The 13,933-nt window shown below is 47.9% G+C and overlaps 1 protein-coding gene across 6 annotated transcripts in view; it reads right to left on the bottom strand.

Annotated features, from left to right (window-relative positions):
- Positions 1–13,933, bottom strand: part of focad (focadhesin) — a 369,017-nt gene that overhangs the window by 41,137 nt on the left and 313,947 nt on the right. The window lies entirely within an intron of this gene.

The raw sequence follows: 13,933 nt of genomic DNA, 5'->3' as shown, positions 1-13,933 counted from the left end.
TCTTGCAGGCAGAGAACATGAACGCTTCTAATCCTGTGACGGAAAAGTTCATTTTTATTCAAATGAGATACAACTATTTTGGCTATGCTGAAACTTTCCTGTCACACCATTTAACCAAATTTAATTGGGAACGTCACACACACACACACACACACACACCACACACACACACACACAAAAAATCCAGTTGGCTGTATTAAAAGAGCACCAAGTTAGGATCAAACGCCAGCCAAAATCCCATGTTACCTCCATTAATAAAACAAAAGCCAACATTAAATGGAAAAAGTGCAAAAATAAAGTAGGATGTGGAGCCAGGAGTAAAAATAAAAAAAAAAAAAATCACAAGTGTTGACACACTTCCAGCTCGCTGTAATAAAGAGCGCTGAGACGAGACGTTCCCGAACAGCCCAACCTTGTTCGCGTCGATAGCTGCCACGTTTAACCCCCTCCGGGATGGACAAAGTCGGCACTGGCAGCGGTCGTGCGCTGTAACCCCCGTCTCCCCCCCCCCCCCCTCCAAATTAAATAAATAAATAAAAAGGAAAAATAAAACAAGTGTTTGTGCTCCAACACCCTGCCGGTGAGACCTGCAGTGATTTAGCAGTTACAATGAAAGCATTTCAGTCAGCCCAATGTGCTGCTGTGATTACGAAAGCGGGGAATTCACCTGAGAGTCGGCTTTGGCTCCAACATGCGCTTTTAACAACATACAATGTACAAGCCGGTGCACAATTAAAAAAAAAAAAGTGTTACCACATTTTGAAGGACTTGCTTCTTTTTTGTGCTACATTTTTTGCAGTACACTGCAAGACCAGAGAAGTGTAAAGCTGATTGTGGCCATTTTGACTTGCTAACTCTCAAGCATTCCTTCTATTAGAGGTCACAACTGCGCTCACATATGGTACCTCGCGTTTTCTTGTTTGGCTCATGAGGGGACACGGAGTTACCGCCCCGTAACATTGCCCAACTATGTCGCACAGTTTTCCAAAATGTACAGCACGGAGGGTCGAAGTTGAACAACAGGACTGCAAGGGAGAGGTGGCAGAGTAAATTGCTTTGATTAGTAAGGAAAATTTATGAAAACAAAAGCGCCTAAAACGCCAGCAGGAGCTTTGACTCTTAAATCCAAATGCGTTGAGGTCAAAGCTTAAGCTTGAGCTCAGGAACGAAAGGTAGAAGAGTTGAGAATTCGGCGAGCTTTGCGGCCATGAATAAAACATGGCTTCCCCTTGATGTGGTTCGGACTCACGGAGTCACGCGTTCCCCTTCCCCGAGACGTCTCGGTGACACTGCGGCGAGATGAAAACCGGGCCGCGGGGTCTCCGCCTAATGCGCTCACCTCTGCCTCGGAAGCGGGAGGTCGACGCCGGAAGAAAGAAACAAAGGAACTTCTGATGCATCGGAGCGCACAAAGCAAAAGGAAGATAATGTTATTTATGGAATATTACGGCCACTCGTTGACTATCAGAACGAGGGGAAAGTATCATCTGCATAATCATTTGGAACGCAGCGCACCATGGACAAAAGTTGAGCCAAAGGAAACGACTGGTTCAGAGTCGGTGGAAGGTCTTAAAAACGAGGGAATGAGTGAAAAAAGGACAAAGAGAAGAAAGAGGAACGAGGAGCTGCCCAACGTGACAAGGAAAGATGGCCACGGCGCTGCAAGAACAACGTTTGCGCGCCACGGTGAGGAAAAGGGGAGGACTCGACAACGAGAACGCTGGAGGAGATGGATGGAGAACCATCCGTTCCGGTGGTTCTATCGCGGGGCCACTGACATTTACAAAGCACCGCATTGTGGAGAGTGCTGAGGACATTAGCGGACGGTTACGGAGCAAAGGGCGCTTGGACGCCATTCATCATGCGGCAACACGTGGACCAAAGCGCTCTGTGGCCTGAAAGCGGCGGGTCTCAAACGTCTCTCGTCTCAAAAAGAAGATAAAGTGCAACTGTGATGTACTTGGGAGACGGATTTCTAACCTGGACTGTGAACATTTAATTCAGTTAAAAGTTACCCGGTTGAAAATAATTGTGTTACTTTCCCAAAGGGGGGGGGGGGGAATTACATTTGGATTGTTTTTCTTGATTTTGCATCAATCTTTGCAAAAATAATAAAGCATGATGAAATGTAAATACATCAAAAAAATTGCTTTTTGCCATATTGCAGCATAAGAGGCGGCGGTGGGGGGTCGGCGGGTGGTCTGAGGTACGGGAGGATGTTCAGGGGTGTGCTGAGCGGGCCCCCATTAAGGACGGCACGTGTTTGTTATTTCCTCACCTGGCGGAAAGCGACACACGGCGCTCGTTATCACCGCCACCCACGGAACACAATGCAACAGTCGTGCTTTAATAGCCTGTGCACTGTCACGTCGAAAAAAAAAAAAAAAAAAAAAATCAATAATTCATATGTGCATACATTTCCCCGACTAGCGACACTGACCATTTAAGTGGAGCCCGGGTGGAAAATAGCAAACGGGGGATGAGCTGAAAGACGGAGGATCCATTTTCAAGATAAACTTTCCTCTCCTTGGCTAGAATGGAGTCCCTCGCGTGACCTTTTATCACCCCGTCGCGCATTCAGCGTAACAAGGAAGCTGATGTTTTTGTAAACAACTAATATTGTTAGTCCTCTCAGCTTCCTGTCCTCGGCCGCCTCGGCCTAATTAAGGCTGGATTTCAACGGTGGCATTTGGGCTGGCGCGGGGCCGCGCCACGTTTCCCGCAAAATGACCGCCGCCGCTGCGATTATTCCTCTCGCGCTGGCCTCCTCGTCTATTTAGGGCTCGCTCGGATGCGGCGGAGGCCTCCCTAATTGCGGCGGCGTCTTTGCCGTGTGCTATTCCGGCGTAAAAAACCCGCCGACGTTTATCGAATGCCAAAGGTCTCCGACGGGCTGATTGATTGCGACCTCTTTGTGCCGATTGGTCGCCATAAGGATTTGCTGCCACGTCGCGGCCCTCTTGACGAGCTGTTCGCCCTGTCGCCGCAAAGGCTAGCCGTCGCTCCGAAAAGGGAGATTTGAATCCGGAATTAAGGGAGACGTCGACTTTGTGCTTTTCTAGAAACACACCGAAGCCCCGTCAGGTGCGCGGTGTACACTGCAGACGAGGAACTGGTGAGTCATCCGAGGCCCCTTGCGCCCGTGTATAAGAACCCCTTTTAAAACAATGTTGAACCACAACTCGGAAAATACACTCCTGCCAAACTCACACACCTTTTCCACTGTCACACCGCCGAGCGCCGTCTCGTCGGGGTTGTGGGATTTGAAAACCTCGGCAAGACGCAAAGCCCCTCCAGCCCCCAACCTCCGTTGCGTTCATGCGTGTCGTGGGGGAAAAAAAAAAAAAAAAGGCCCACCGTGTTCACAATGCCGGCAAAGCCTCGTTGGGTATTCAAAGCAGCAGGCCCTCACGTATTGATCCGTGAAGGGACAGAACCACAAATGCTGTTAGGTGGATAGAACGGCGCCCGAAGGGTTGAATACTCCTCCGTGTACAAAGAGCCCTTCTGCGGTTTGCGTGCGGCGTCCCAGCGTGCATGCATACAAAAGCCGCCGCGGGAAGTCCCTCGCGCGCACCCTTTCGCCTTTCAGAAGCCCGCAAAAGAAAGATGACCGGGCGGGAGGCGAGAGGAGGAGGTCATCACTTTCCACGTGATCCGCTTATGATCCGTGCGGGGGTAATCGCAATAAGTAAATGACGGCTGGACAATTTCGCAATACAATACACAGGATGGAAGGCAACGAGCAGCGAAGAGTGGATTAGCCCACCAAAATGGGAATTTTATTTCACTAGTGGCTGGGGGACAGAAAGGGGGGGGGGGGGGGGAGGTAATTATTATTATTATTTTTTTTTCCAACCACAAACGACCCTCACGGCACACTCGCCCACCCACGCCGCACGTACGGCTTAATTCAAGGCACCCGCCCAGGTAGCGTCGCTCTTTCCCAAGCTCCTCTCTGCGGCTCGGACGGACCGAAGACATCAAGTGGTTCCGACCCAAAGGAAATGGCTCCGAGTGTTCATTTAGGTTTCAGTCCGAAAATGGAAATTTTTCCCACCACCGTGACGTCATGCACGGTTTGAATGCTAACCCTGCACTTCAATCTCAGGAAAAAAAAAAAAAAAAAAAAAACAACCTGCACGTACTTACATAGTTTAAAATGTATTTACATCAAAACTATAACGAGCAAAGAAGAACCTTTCTTCTGGCTGTTGATTCAAACTTTTCTTTCACTCCAACGATGCAACGGGAGTTGCCCCTGAAACTATGCTACCTTCAAGCAGCGGCGCGCATACGCACACACACACGCACGCAAAGAAAAATTAAAACAAAAATCAAGTGAGAGATGGAAATCCTTTCACGACACGCAGCCTGTAGGGGAGGTGCTTGACTTCAGTTCAAGGATTTCTCTGCAGACTGCGTGCAAAGGAGCTGCCGCCCCCCCCCTCCCCCCAACCCTTCCTCATCCGTAATCCTCGTCTTTCCATTACGGCTTCAACTGTTTTTTAAGATGAAACTTTAATGATCTCTGTCGGGGAAAATGGGTCATTGTGCTGACACAAAGCAGAGGATTTGAAAAGGGGAAATAAGGAGAATTGGGGGGGGGGGAGGAGGAGGAGGAAAAGAACAATCTGACAAATTGGGAGCAGACTTTTAAGGATTCGGGAGCAGCTCTGCCACTTGTTGCCTCCCAAAAATTCAACAACGTGCAGTGAACAAGAAGCATTTGAAAACGCTTCCCCAGTGTCTGATTTTGACAAAATACAGTGAAATTCTGTTCATCACTATATCCAAACAAAGACAAATTGTCTTTGGGGAGGGGAGCAGGCCCTACCTAAAAAAAAAAACCCAACATATATTAATTGTTTGTAAATACCAATGGAATTAAAAAAAGAGATTTTGTCACAGTTTGTGATTAAATGCATATTGTGCCGCTGGTACTGCAACGTGCGCCTTGCCCACAAATACACAGTACTGCACTGGAGACTTAGAGTAGTTTCTTTCTCAGCTTCTCACTACATACAGTAATAGTTACATGTGTCTGCAAGTCCAGATGTGTTGCAGCACCATTTGTGCTCAGATACCCGGTGCTGGGTTTTGCGTCGTATGTTAAAATTCAGGTAGCAGAGGCAATGTGCTTCCAAATGCACGTATAATTTCTTTAGTTTGACGGTTCAAAAAAGAAATAAAAAAAAAAGGGGAGTGGGCGGGGTGGGGAGAATGTCATGGCCAGATTTTAGCGTTGTATGCCCTCTGAAAACTCGCCGCTATTTAGGAGGCGTGACATGTCGGCTTCCTGACAAGCGAGGACCGCTCGGTGGTTATTTCTCCGACTGGCTACTGATACATATAATTAAGACGGAACAGGCGTGAGGTGGAGCGGTGGGGGCGACGACACGCCGCCGTTTACCCATCACCCGCCTGTCGCCGCAGCAATGAGGGAAAAAAAGAAGAAAAAAAAAAAAAAAACGGGAACGCGACGCACTCGCCGTTTGCGTGACAAACGGCAAACGGACAAGACGGGCAGGCGCCGAAGACACAAAGGCCGACGGACCTGGAAAGAAAAAGCGCTGTTTAACCGGTGCCATGGTGATGATACAAAAGGAGCCCTTTTCCGCGACTTGTTGCCATGGTTACCTGCAGTCGAACACACCTTTGCGGGAGACGCCGAAGCACGCGACGTGATACGTGGCTATATTGTATTTTTGACACCGATTTGCAGCAGCCTACCTTTGCCACTTGTGAGAATTTAAACTCATTCCGAGGAACAACCTGCACGTCTGGGTAAGCAAATGGAGCGCGCACTCTCGCCACAAATGAGCATTTAACAACAAAAAGCAGAAAACGCACTTATTCAATAACATCGGCTGTGTCGCGTTTTTTTTTTTCCTCCATTGCGGGCGCTTGCTTTATTGACGAATTAAAAGCCGTATGCCGTCCAAGGTGCGAAAGAAGCCATTAAGTGTAAAGGATTTCTGCGCTCTCGCACTCATCCCATCCCTCATGCGCTAAAAGTATTAAATATAAGTGGCCCACCCTGATTGCCGCTTAATAACTTGCAAGGTGTCATAATTAAATTTCCATCAATCACCAGCACCCTGCCTCGAACACAGTTTCGAATCATCACGTCTCCAACTAAATTGGGCTCTGAAATGGAACTTCATGCTCTAATTGGCTGTTTCGTAGCCTTTGATGAGCGGCACGCAAGACGAATGTGGCAAAAAGTTAATGTAGCAGACATTGCATATTTTTTTTGTTTTTTTTTGTTCAACCCAGCCTCGATTAGGCGATGGAAAAACTCGCCCATTCACTGTTTCGGTGCTGTATAGCGACTGAGCCAACTCAATGACCATTTTCACTCCCATCCATGAGCAATTCGTGGCAGAGATTCCAACCCAGAACTTCAGACTGTGACGCAAATGTGATAACCAGTGCAATGCCTAAATGCTTTCCTAAATAAAAGGAGCCAAAAAATAACAATAAAAAAAAAACCCTGTAGTGGATTAAAGTAATTCATAAACACACTTTGACCATTGACGATAATTCAGTGATTCTTTGACGTACCACCAGAGGGAACCCTTGAGGGAGAGTTTCACCTCATCGGAGCACGTTCACGAGCGTGTTCACTGAGCTGCTCTTGTTTTCCCTTTCCAAGGCAATTTATTTCGACGCTAAAAGATCCACGCTGCCATTTGCTTTTGTTTGATTGGTCGTCTTCCTCGCACGCGGGTCGGAAATTTGAGTCGACTCGCAGTCAGCCTGAGCTCGATTAGTTCCAATCTCCAGCTAATGAAAAGACTACGCAAGGCGAACGAGAAAAGTAGATGTTTGTTTATCTTTTTTTTTTTTTTAAGTGACAGCAGGTCGCGGGAAGCCTTTTCTGCTCCATCGTCGAGATTTCTCTGTTCCTCGTCAAGGGCCCCCCCGCCCCCGTATGATATAAAGTGTTCTTCCGCCGCCGCGACGTACACAGCAATGCAACGCTCTGACCCGAGGGGAAGGAGAAAAGAAGCCCAGCATGGAGCGTCCGCGTGACACTTCTGCGCTTCCTTCATTATCTCCGGGCGTTGGCGGTGAACGCGCGACCGCGAGCAGCGGCTGCCCGTCTCACGCTGCGGCACAAAAGCTAACACACTCCAACCGGACTCCGGTTTACGGGCCGAACTCATCATCGCCACTTTAACTGTTCTAATTGGTCTTCCCCGGTGGTGGTTTGACTTTTTACACCGAGCATGACCTTCAAAAAATACTTTGTTCTCCAAGGACCACCACAACATACGGTCGCATAATACGCCCAAATATTACTCACAAACGATGTTATTGAGTCAATTTAAAGAAATGTTAAGTCAAAATTGAACCGGAATACATTTGAAAGGAGAATTAAAATGCGCTGTCCTACCTAAAAACAACAACAAAAAAAGACTGACATGCTAACATTAGCGTCATTTACAGATTTAAAAGTTGCGGATATTTGGGGACAAACAGTATATATGTACCTCGTTCACGTTTTACTAACAATAACGTCGTCTCAACCGAAGCGAATCACGAGGTCATACGCATTTACGACATTATGAACTGGTCGCGTCGTCGTTCGTAAGATACACGGATTTCGAAGAACTTCCCCAGCCAGCGCACACTAGAGGGAGCCGGCGTACCGCTTTTCGAAAGCACAAACGCAGGTTTCACATGAAAGTGGGAAGATTCTCACCTGCTCGCGCCGCTCAGCGCTATCCCTCCTGTTGCCATCTGCGAGACAAACTGATCAAAAGGCGGCGGAATGTGCTGCAGCGGCGGCGTATTTTTTTTTTTTTTTTTCCCCAGCCCCCGGCTTAACTCCTCGCCTGTCACCGGAGCTGTCGCCTTTGAATCCATCCGAACGCCTACGTGGCTGATGCTATCCCAGAAAGCGGATCACACGGGAGCAAATACGTTTAGCCGTCCGATCAGCCGTTTAAAGACCTGCGGTAAAAATTCAAGGCCTGTTCGGGATATTATCTGCCAATATTGACTCCTCATTGTTGACATCGGGAGTTGACATAAAGACACGGAATCACGTCAAATGCGGGAAACTGGCCCCACCTTGAGCTTGCAATTCGTCGTTATTTTCAGGGTTGCTCGGAGAAACGCTCGTTCAGGAGAGTTTCTGTCACGTGAACGGATCGTGCAAAGGGAGCAAACGCCGGTTTCCCATGTTTCAAATTATACCGTAAATGAAAATAAATATGGATGAAGGAAAGCTTCTCTCTCTCTCTCTCTCTCTCTCTCTCAAATGCATATTCAGAGTTTTTGAAGCAATCGAAAATGGCGAGTTTCGGTCGAGCAAACGATGAACTTTGCGGAAAACTTCCAAGACGGGACAAACATGTGCAACATTTAGATTGAGCCTGTTGCGTCTTGTTAAGTCTTGCCAGTAAAAGAGCCACTTTGCTGTCAGAACAGAAAAGTAAAAAAACAGGTACGGGCATATCAAAGAAAGCCAAGCTACATCTAGCGTTAATTTGCAGCTGACATTCGGCATGCAGTCTTCAAAAAAATAAAAATCATTTGTAGACAGGAATGCGGCGACATTTCGTTATCGCGCGGCTTTGAAGAGAGAACACCGAGAAGTATGGGCCTTATCTCCACGTGGCCGCCATCAAGCGAAACAAGGAAGACTGACGACGACGAGTAAAGAAGGCGTATTAGGGAACATTTCTGCCCAGAAAATGCAGCAGATTTATTCTCGCCATGACTCATTGTCGCCTGCTTTTGAAGCCTCTGCAGTTCCATCAAATACACCTTCCCAATTTTTGAATATACTTGAAAAAAGGAATATTAAGGAAATGTTGCCAATAATTGCATCGCCCGAAGAGGGCAGCTAATGTGGTCAACCGCTGTGTCGTGCCCCGAACAAGCCTGCGGGTTTTGCAACTGCTTTTAATCACGGCAAACGCGTAAATGGCTGCTAACGCTAACGACACGAGAAGTCGGGAAAGGAGAACAACAAGCGAGCGAGCGAGCGAGCCGCCAACGCCATCAGCGCAATGTCGACGTGGCCCACGAATCGGCGCCGCCCGACTTCATCCACCGCGGGCGGAGGAAAGCGATAAATCGGCCACAGCGGGAGGAGGAAGGGGGAAGACGGCGCCGAGGTGATGAAGCGATCGCCAGGAGACAAGCGAGGAGGGAGATTCATCGCACGAGACGGCAGCGAGGAGAAAAAAAAAACAAAAAAAAAAACGCAAACATCAACGGTGGCGCTATTATATCATATCTCGTGACTTTTTTTTTTTTTTTTTTTTTTTTAGAAACAGGACGCGTTGTGCAATCGTGGTTAGCGCCTACGCTTCACAGAGCAGACGGTCAGGGTTCAAATCCTGAAAGCCACGAGCTCAAGAGAAAAATCAATGGATAGATCCAAATAACGTTTACAGGCCATTTCGGGTCTCCTCGGTCAGATTGTACTTAATAAGTACAAAGAAATCAAATATTTACCTCACCTAACCGATTGTTTTGAGTGGTCGATGGAGCGCGATGATGACTTCAATGCAAATGTCAAGACGGGAGAAGAGCTTTGGAAGCGGCGCATTGACGAAAGTAATTGATACAATGACATTTACAGACCTTTCTCAACAAGAGCCGCGATAGGACACAGTGCACCTTTCTCCTTCCTCACAGCCTTTTATTGGCTTGTGTCTTCCAAAATGTCAAGCCCAACGTCGGAGTTTAGCGGAGATACGGGCCCGAGCGTGAAATAAGAAAAAAGTCATAAATTGCCCTTGATGGAGACGGAATGAGCGGCAACACTCGATGGACGCCATTACTTCAATCCGTCCGGGCTACGAACGTTCTTTCGTAATTGTACTAACCCTTGACCCCCCCCATAACATAAGCAAATTGAAATGTATTTATTCATTATTTCAGAAAATAATTGGTTATTTAAAAAAAAAAACCATACGTGGACAATGTTAAACGTCTGCTCATTAACCAGAATTTTAAATACTTGAAAACACGAGAATGATGTATTACATTGAAATAACCATTTATTTATAATTAAATATACATTCAAACTACTTTTTTTTTTTAATCAGATAACACCCCCCCACCCCAAAAATGTTAATTTGTTAAGTAAGAATACAATAAATTATTTGATCAATTAAAAACTCATTTGACATCAAATTGGCTAAATCCTAAATGAATTCTGTTTGAAAAATAAACCACCGGACATATTTGTGGCAAAATGTACCCCCCCTCGATTGAAACTGTCCCGAGGCGTAAAACCCGGCGGCCCACCAGAGCTGCCGTCCATCCCCGTGGGCTCGACTTCCTTTTCCGAACACCTTCACTTTGTCCTCAGTTCCGTGCGCGGCGCACTAGATGGCAGTCACGCATTACGGCAGGCGTTGCCACCCCTCCCCGCCCGGCCCGGCGCCCCCTCCCCGGGCTGAGCCTAATGGCATGTGGCGGCTGGTGGCTGTGAGTAATGCCGCAGGAAAAAGCATTCCATAACCTATTGCGCTGATTGGCCGAGAGGGTTGGGACGCCGGCGAAAACAAACAAGGGCAAGAGAAGAGGAGCTCTCCGAAAACCGCGGGTGGGGACGGGATGCAACAGCGGGTACCCGACACGGCGCACTTAACGAAGTCGCGTCACCCAAAATCCGCAGCTTCCGGTGCCGTTTTGTCGAGCCGAGTGACATCATCTGCCTCCTCTTTCTAATTTCAGCTCCTACGCGAGGCTCAATACACAAATCGCTGGCGGGAATGAAGACTTTTCACCGACGGCCGCCGAGAGAAACGGGCCCAGCGCTCGATTCTGACCAGTTACACTTCAGGGGAGGGTTTTCGTCCCCGTTTGACTTTCTTCTTCCATTTGCTCTCTCAGGTCGTGCACCGTTCTCCTGTCGTCTCAAACATGACCCATTTTTCCAAATTCAACTCGCGATCCAATCTGCGAGTTTTTCCCGAGACATTTCACAAACATTTCATTCGTTTCGCTTCCGAAGGCGGAAAAGAACAACGGGCCTCATTTGCTAACCGCATTCTTTTTGGATTTTCTTTTTTTCAGGACCCTCCCAGGACCAACCGAACCCGGCGTTGCAAAAAAAAAAAAAAAAAAAAAGCTGGCAGACGCCTCACAGCTAATCGCAGCTCCAGTGGAGTCTGTGCCTTTATTTGTGCGCGCCGCCTTTATCTCCAGCCGTGGTTGTCGGCGATTGCGGCGGGAGCGTGACAAGTTTTGTCGCAAGCACAAAACAGAGGGTGTGTGTGGGGGTGGGGGTGGGGGGGGGATCGTTTCATTCCGTGCGCGTTCGGAGGGACGGAAACGGAAGGAACAGGCAAAGCGTGGCGATTCAAAATGTCCAGTTCTGACCGGGGCCGTTCCAGTTTATTCTACAAACGGTACGACTTCTTCGGGTCTTTCATAAATTAGGCATTCACTCCACTTGGGATGCGTACACACACACGCACCCAAAGCGCATATTTTAGTACGAGGCGACATTGATTTTAATAGCCACTTTAAATGTCTTTATTATTTTAAAAGCACTTTATGAGTCGCCCCCGGCGTTGCAGACGACCGTACGAGATTGCGCTTAAATCACCTCAACAACAGCCGCCCGCCCGACGCCTCCGTTTGGATTCAAACTGGTTTAGACTCGTTTTTTTTTTTTTGAAGCCGATGAAATTGAAAACCTACACTAATTCATGTCACTCCCCACTGGAACCACAAAAACTCGCCGGATTTGTTTCTTGTCGCAATAAAGTGTGGGGAAAACTCGTCAAATCGCCCCTCGCTTTGTCGCAGCACCCCGGCTGCAGCTAAGGTCGTCATGGTAACAAAAGCGATGCTGTCTTCATGAGCGCAAACACGGATTTAACTTCTCAAACTCCTGGGAACTGTTGAAGACCGTCAATTCAATCCTTGTTTGCCATCGTGAACTTTAAAAAGGCTACAATAGTTCGTCTCAGGGTGTCTAAACGAGGGACACGGGGAGATTACTTCCATCAGGCCACCGCCACGTGAACGTCAACTCTCCCAGACACTTATCAGCTTGGAAATGACAACGCGGTGAAACCGCGGGGACTTAAATATTAATTCCAAGCCCGGTGAGTCGAAGAATAAATCCGTTTGCTAATCATGCCGGGAGATGCTCGCCGCCAGTGAAAAGGGTTTGTGTAAATGACTAAAAGATTAGCTTCCTTTGCCGCTTTAACTGCGGGTCCAAACTGCAGAGGTGCGTCCCTCAAACACCCCAAATTCCTCTCCAGAGTTCCAGTTGGAAATTTAAGGAGGATTTAGCGGCACGTATTTCAAAATCCTCCGATCGTCTCTGCGGGAACAAGATAGCGGCCCGGCTTTGAAGGTGTAAAGCCGCGCCAGGTAGTTCCGCCACGCCGGCGACTTCGGTCCGGTCGGACGCTTGTCAGACGTGACGGAGCGGCCTGGGATTAGAACCCATTAGCTCGGGCGGGTGCCAATCAAAAGGCGACGGGGCTGCATCGACTGCCCGTCTTTTGGGAAGTAAACATTTGAAGGGAAACGATATAAGCGGCGCACTGGCGATTAAGGGCCCATTTTGGTTTCGCTTTGAACGCGGCGAAAAAAAAAAAATAAAAAAAATAAAATGCCGTATTTGGTCCACACGCATTCAGCAGATCTCTGAAAGCACCTCTGTGGATTAGCCCGTGCTGAAGGGCTCCCTCAGATGCGATAATGTATCGGAGAGCCAGCGGACAACGGACCCCGTAATGAAACAGCCTATTTGCTCGGATAAGACAGTTATTATATCCTAATAAAAGTCGGGCTCCTGTCGCCCTCCAAAACGGCCTGCGTCAGCAACATTCTGGGTAGAAAAAGATGTCCAGGGTTTTGCGGCCGCCGCTCCCGTGACGTCTAAAGCTTTACGTGCGGCTTTGATGCCCGCCGCCTCGGCTCTACTTGGCACCCGGCAGAAGTCAAGACAACAGGCCTCGCCGTTGCCGCGGCTCGACTCTTGTTTCTCAACGCGTGGATGGCGATTCTAGATGGAGTGGTACCGCCGTTTAACACTCAGTCTCCCTCGAGTGGCACTTGCAAGCGGGTCTCCTACACAGACTGGCAACCGGTCGGAGGAAAGGGCGTGGTCTTGGTCAAAACTGTGTCAGACAGAAGTCGGTCTTGGGGGGGGGCTTTTCTTGACAAATGAAATGAAATGAACACTTTTATGCTAAGTCCATGTGAGAGAGCCACTCTATGGACATTAAAACAGCTCAAATGTGGGAGGTTTGCAAATACTTTTCAGGAATAAAACCTCTCTTGCTTTTCCTCTACAATTCCAACTGCTGGCCTACCTCGTTTTAACCCATTCGTGGGCAGCGTCATGATTTTCGCGCATCATATCCTTCAGTATATCCAAATACTTAAATCTGAAGCCATAATTTGGTAGCACGGAGTTCTTTCCCTTTCCTTCGCGACCCAACGTGGCCGCCTCGAGTACACATTTTCCAAGAGAAGAAAGGGAGAAAGGTCGGTATGCAACCAAGTTTCTCTTCAAAATGCTAATCCATCAGTACTGCTAATGCGTAAGTGTCGTTCCAGAATAAGAATTCATCAATAAACCAATCTCTAGTATGTAGCACGTCACAGAATTGATAACATACCCGTTCCAGTTTTGGGAGAGGGTACATCTTTTTTGCCCTTTGTTTTATGCGCTAAATGAAACAGAAGTGTTATTTCCTTGACTGTGGACCGTTAGGCGACTTTTATCTCAATAAGGCAAAAAATTGCCACCCTGCCCACGGGTCGCCGATTCTTCCTTAATGTTTCATATGGAACGCTCTTGGAATTAACAGATGATCAAATTGGGTCAACGTGAAACAACCTGCTTGTGTACTGGATGAGAGGAGTGAGAGATGAAAAGAATTCAACAATTGGGCACTTGCTTTACGCAATCAGCCCGTTCCCTGCTGAG

The sequence above is a fragment of the Syngnathoides biaculeatus genome, chromosome 21 (genome assembly GCF_019802595.1).
Source record: "Syngnathoides biaculeatus isolate LvHL_M chromosome 21, ASM1980259v1, whole genome shotgun sequence".
Lineage (NCBI taxonomy): Eukaryota > Metazoa > Chordata > Actinopteri > Syngnathiformes > Syngnathidae > Syngnathoides > Syngnathoides biaculeatus.
The sequence above is the reverse complement of the archived record's forward strand: the minus strand, read 5'-3'. Positions and strand labels throughout refer to the sequence as shown.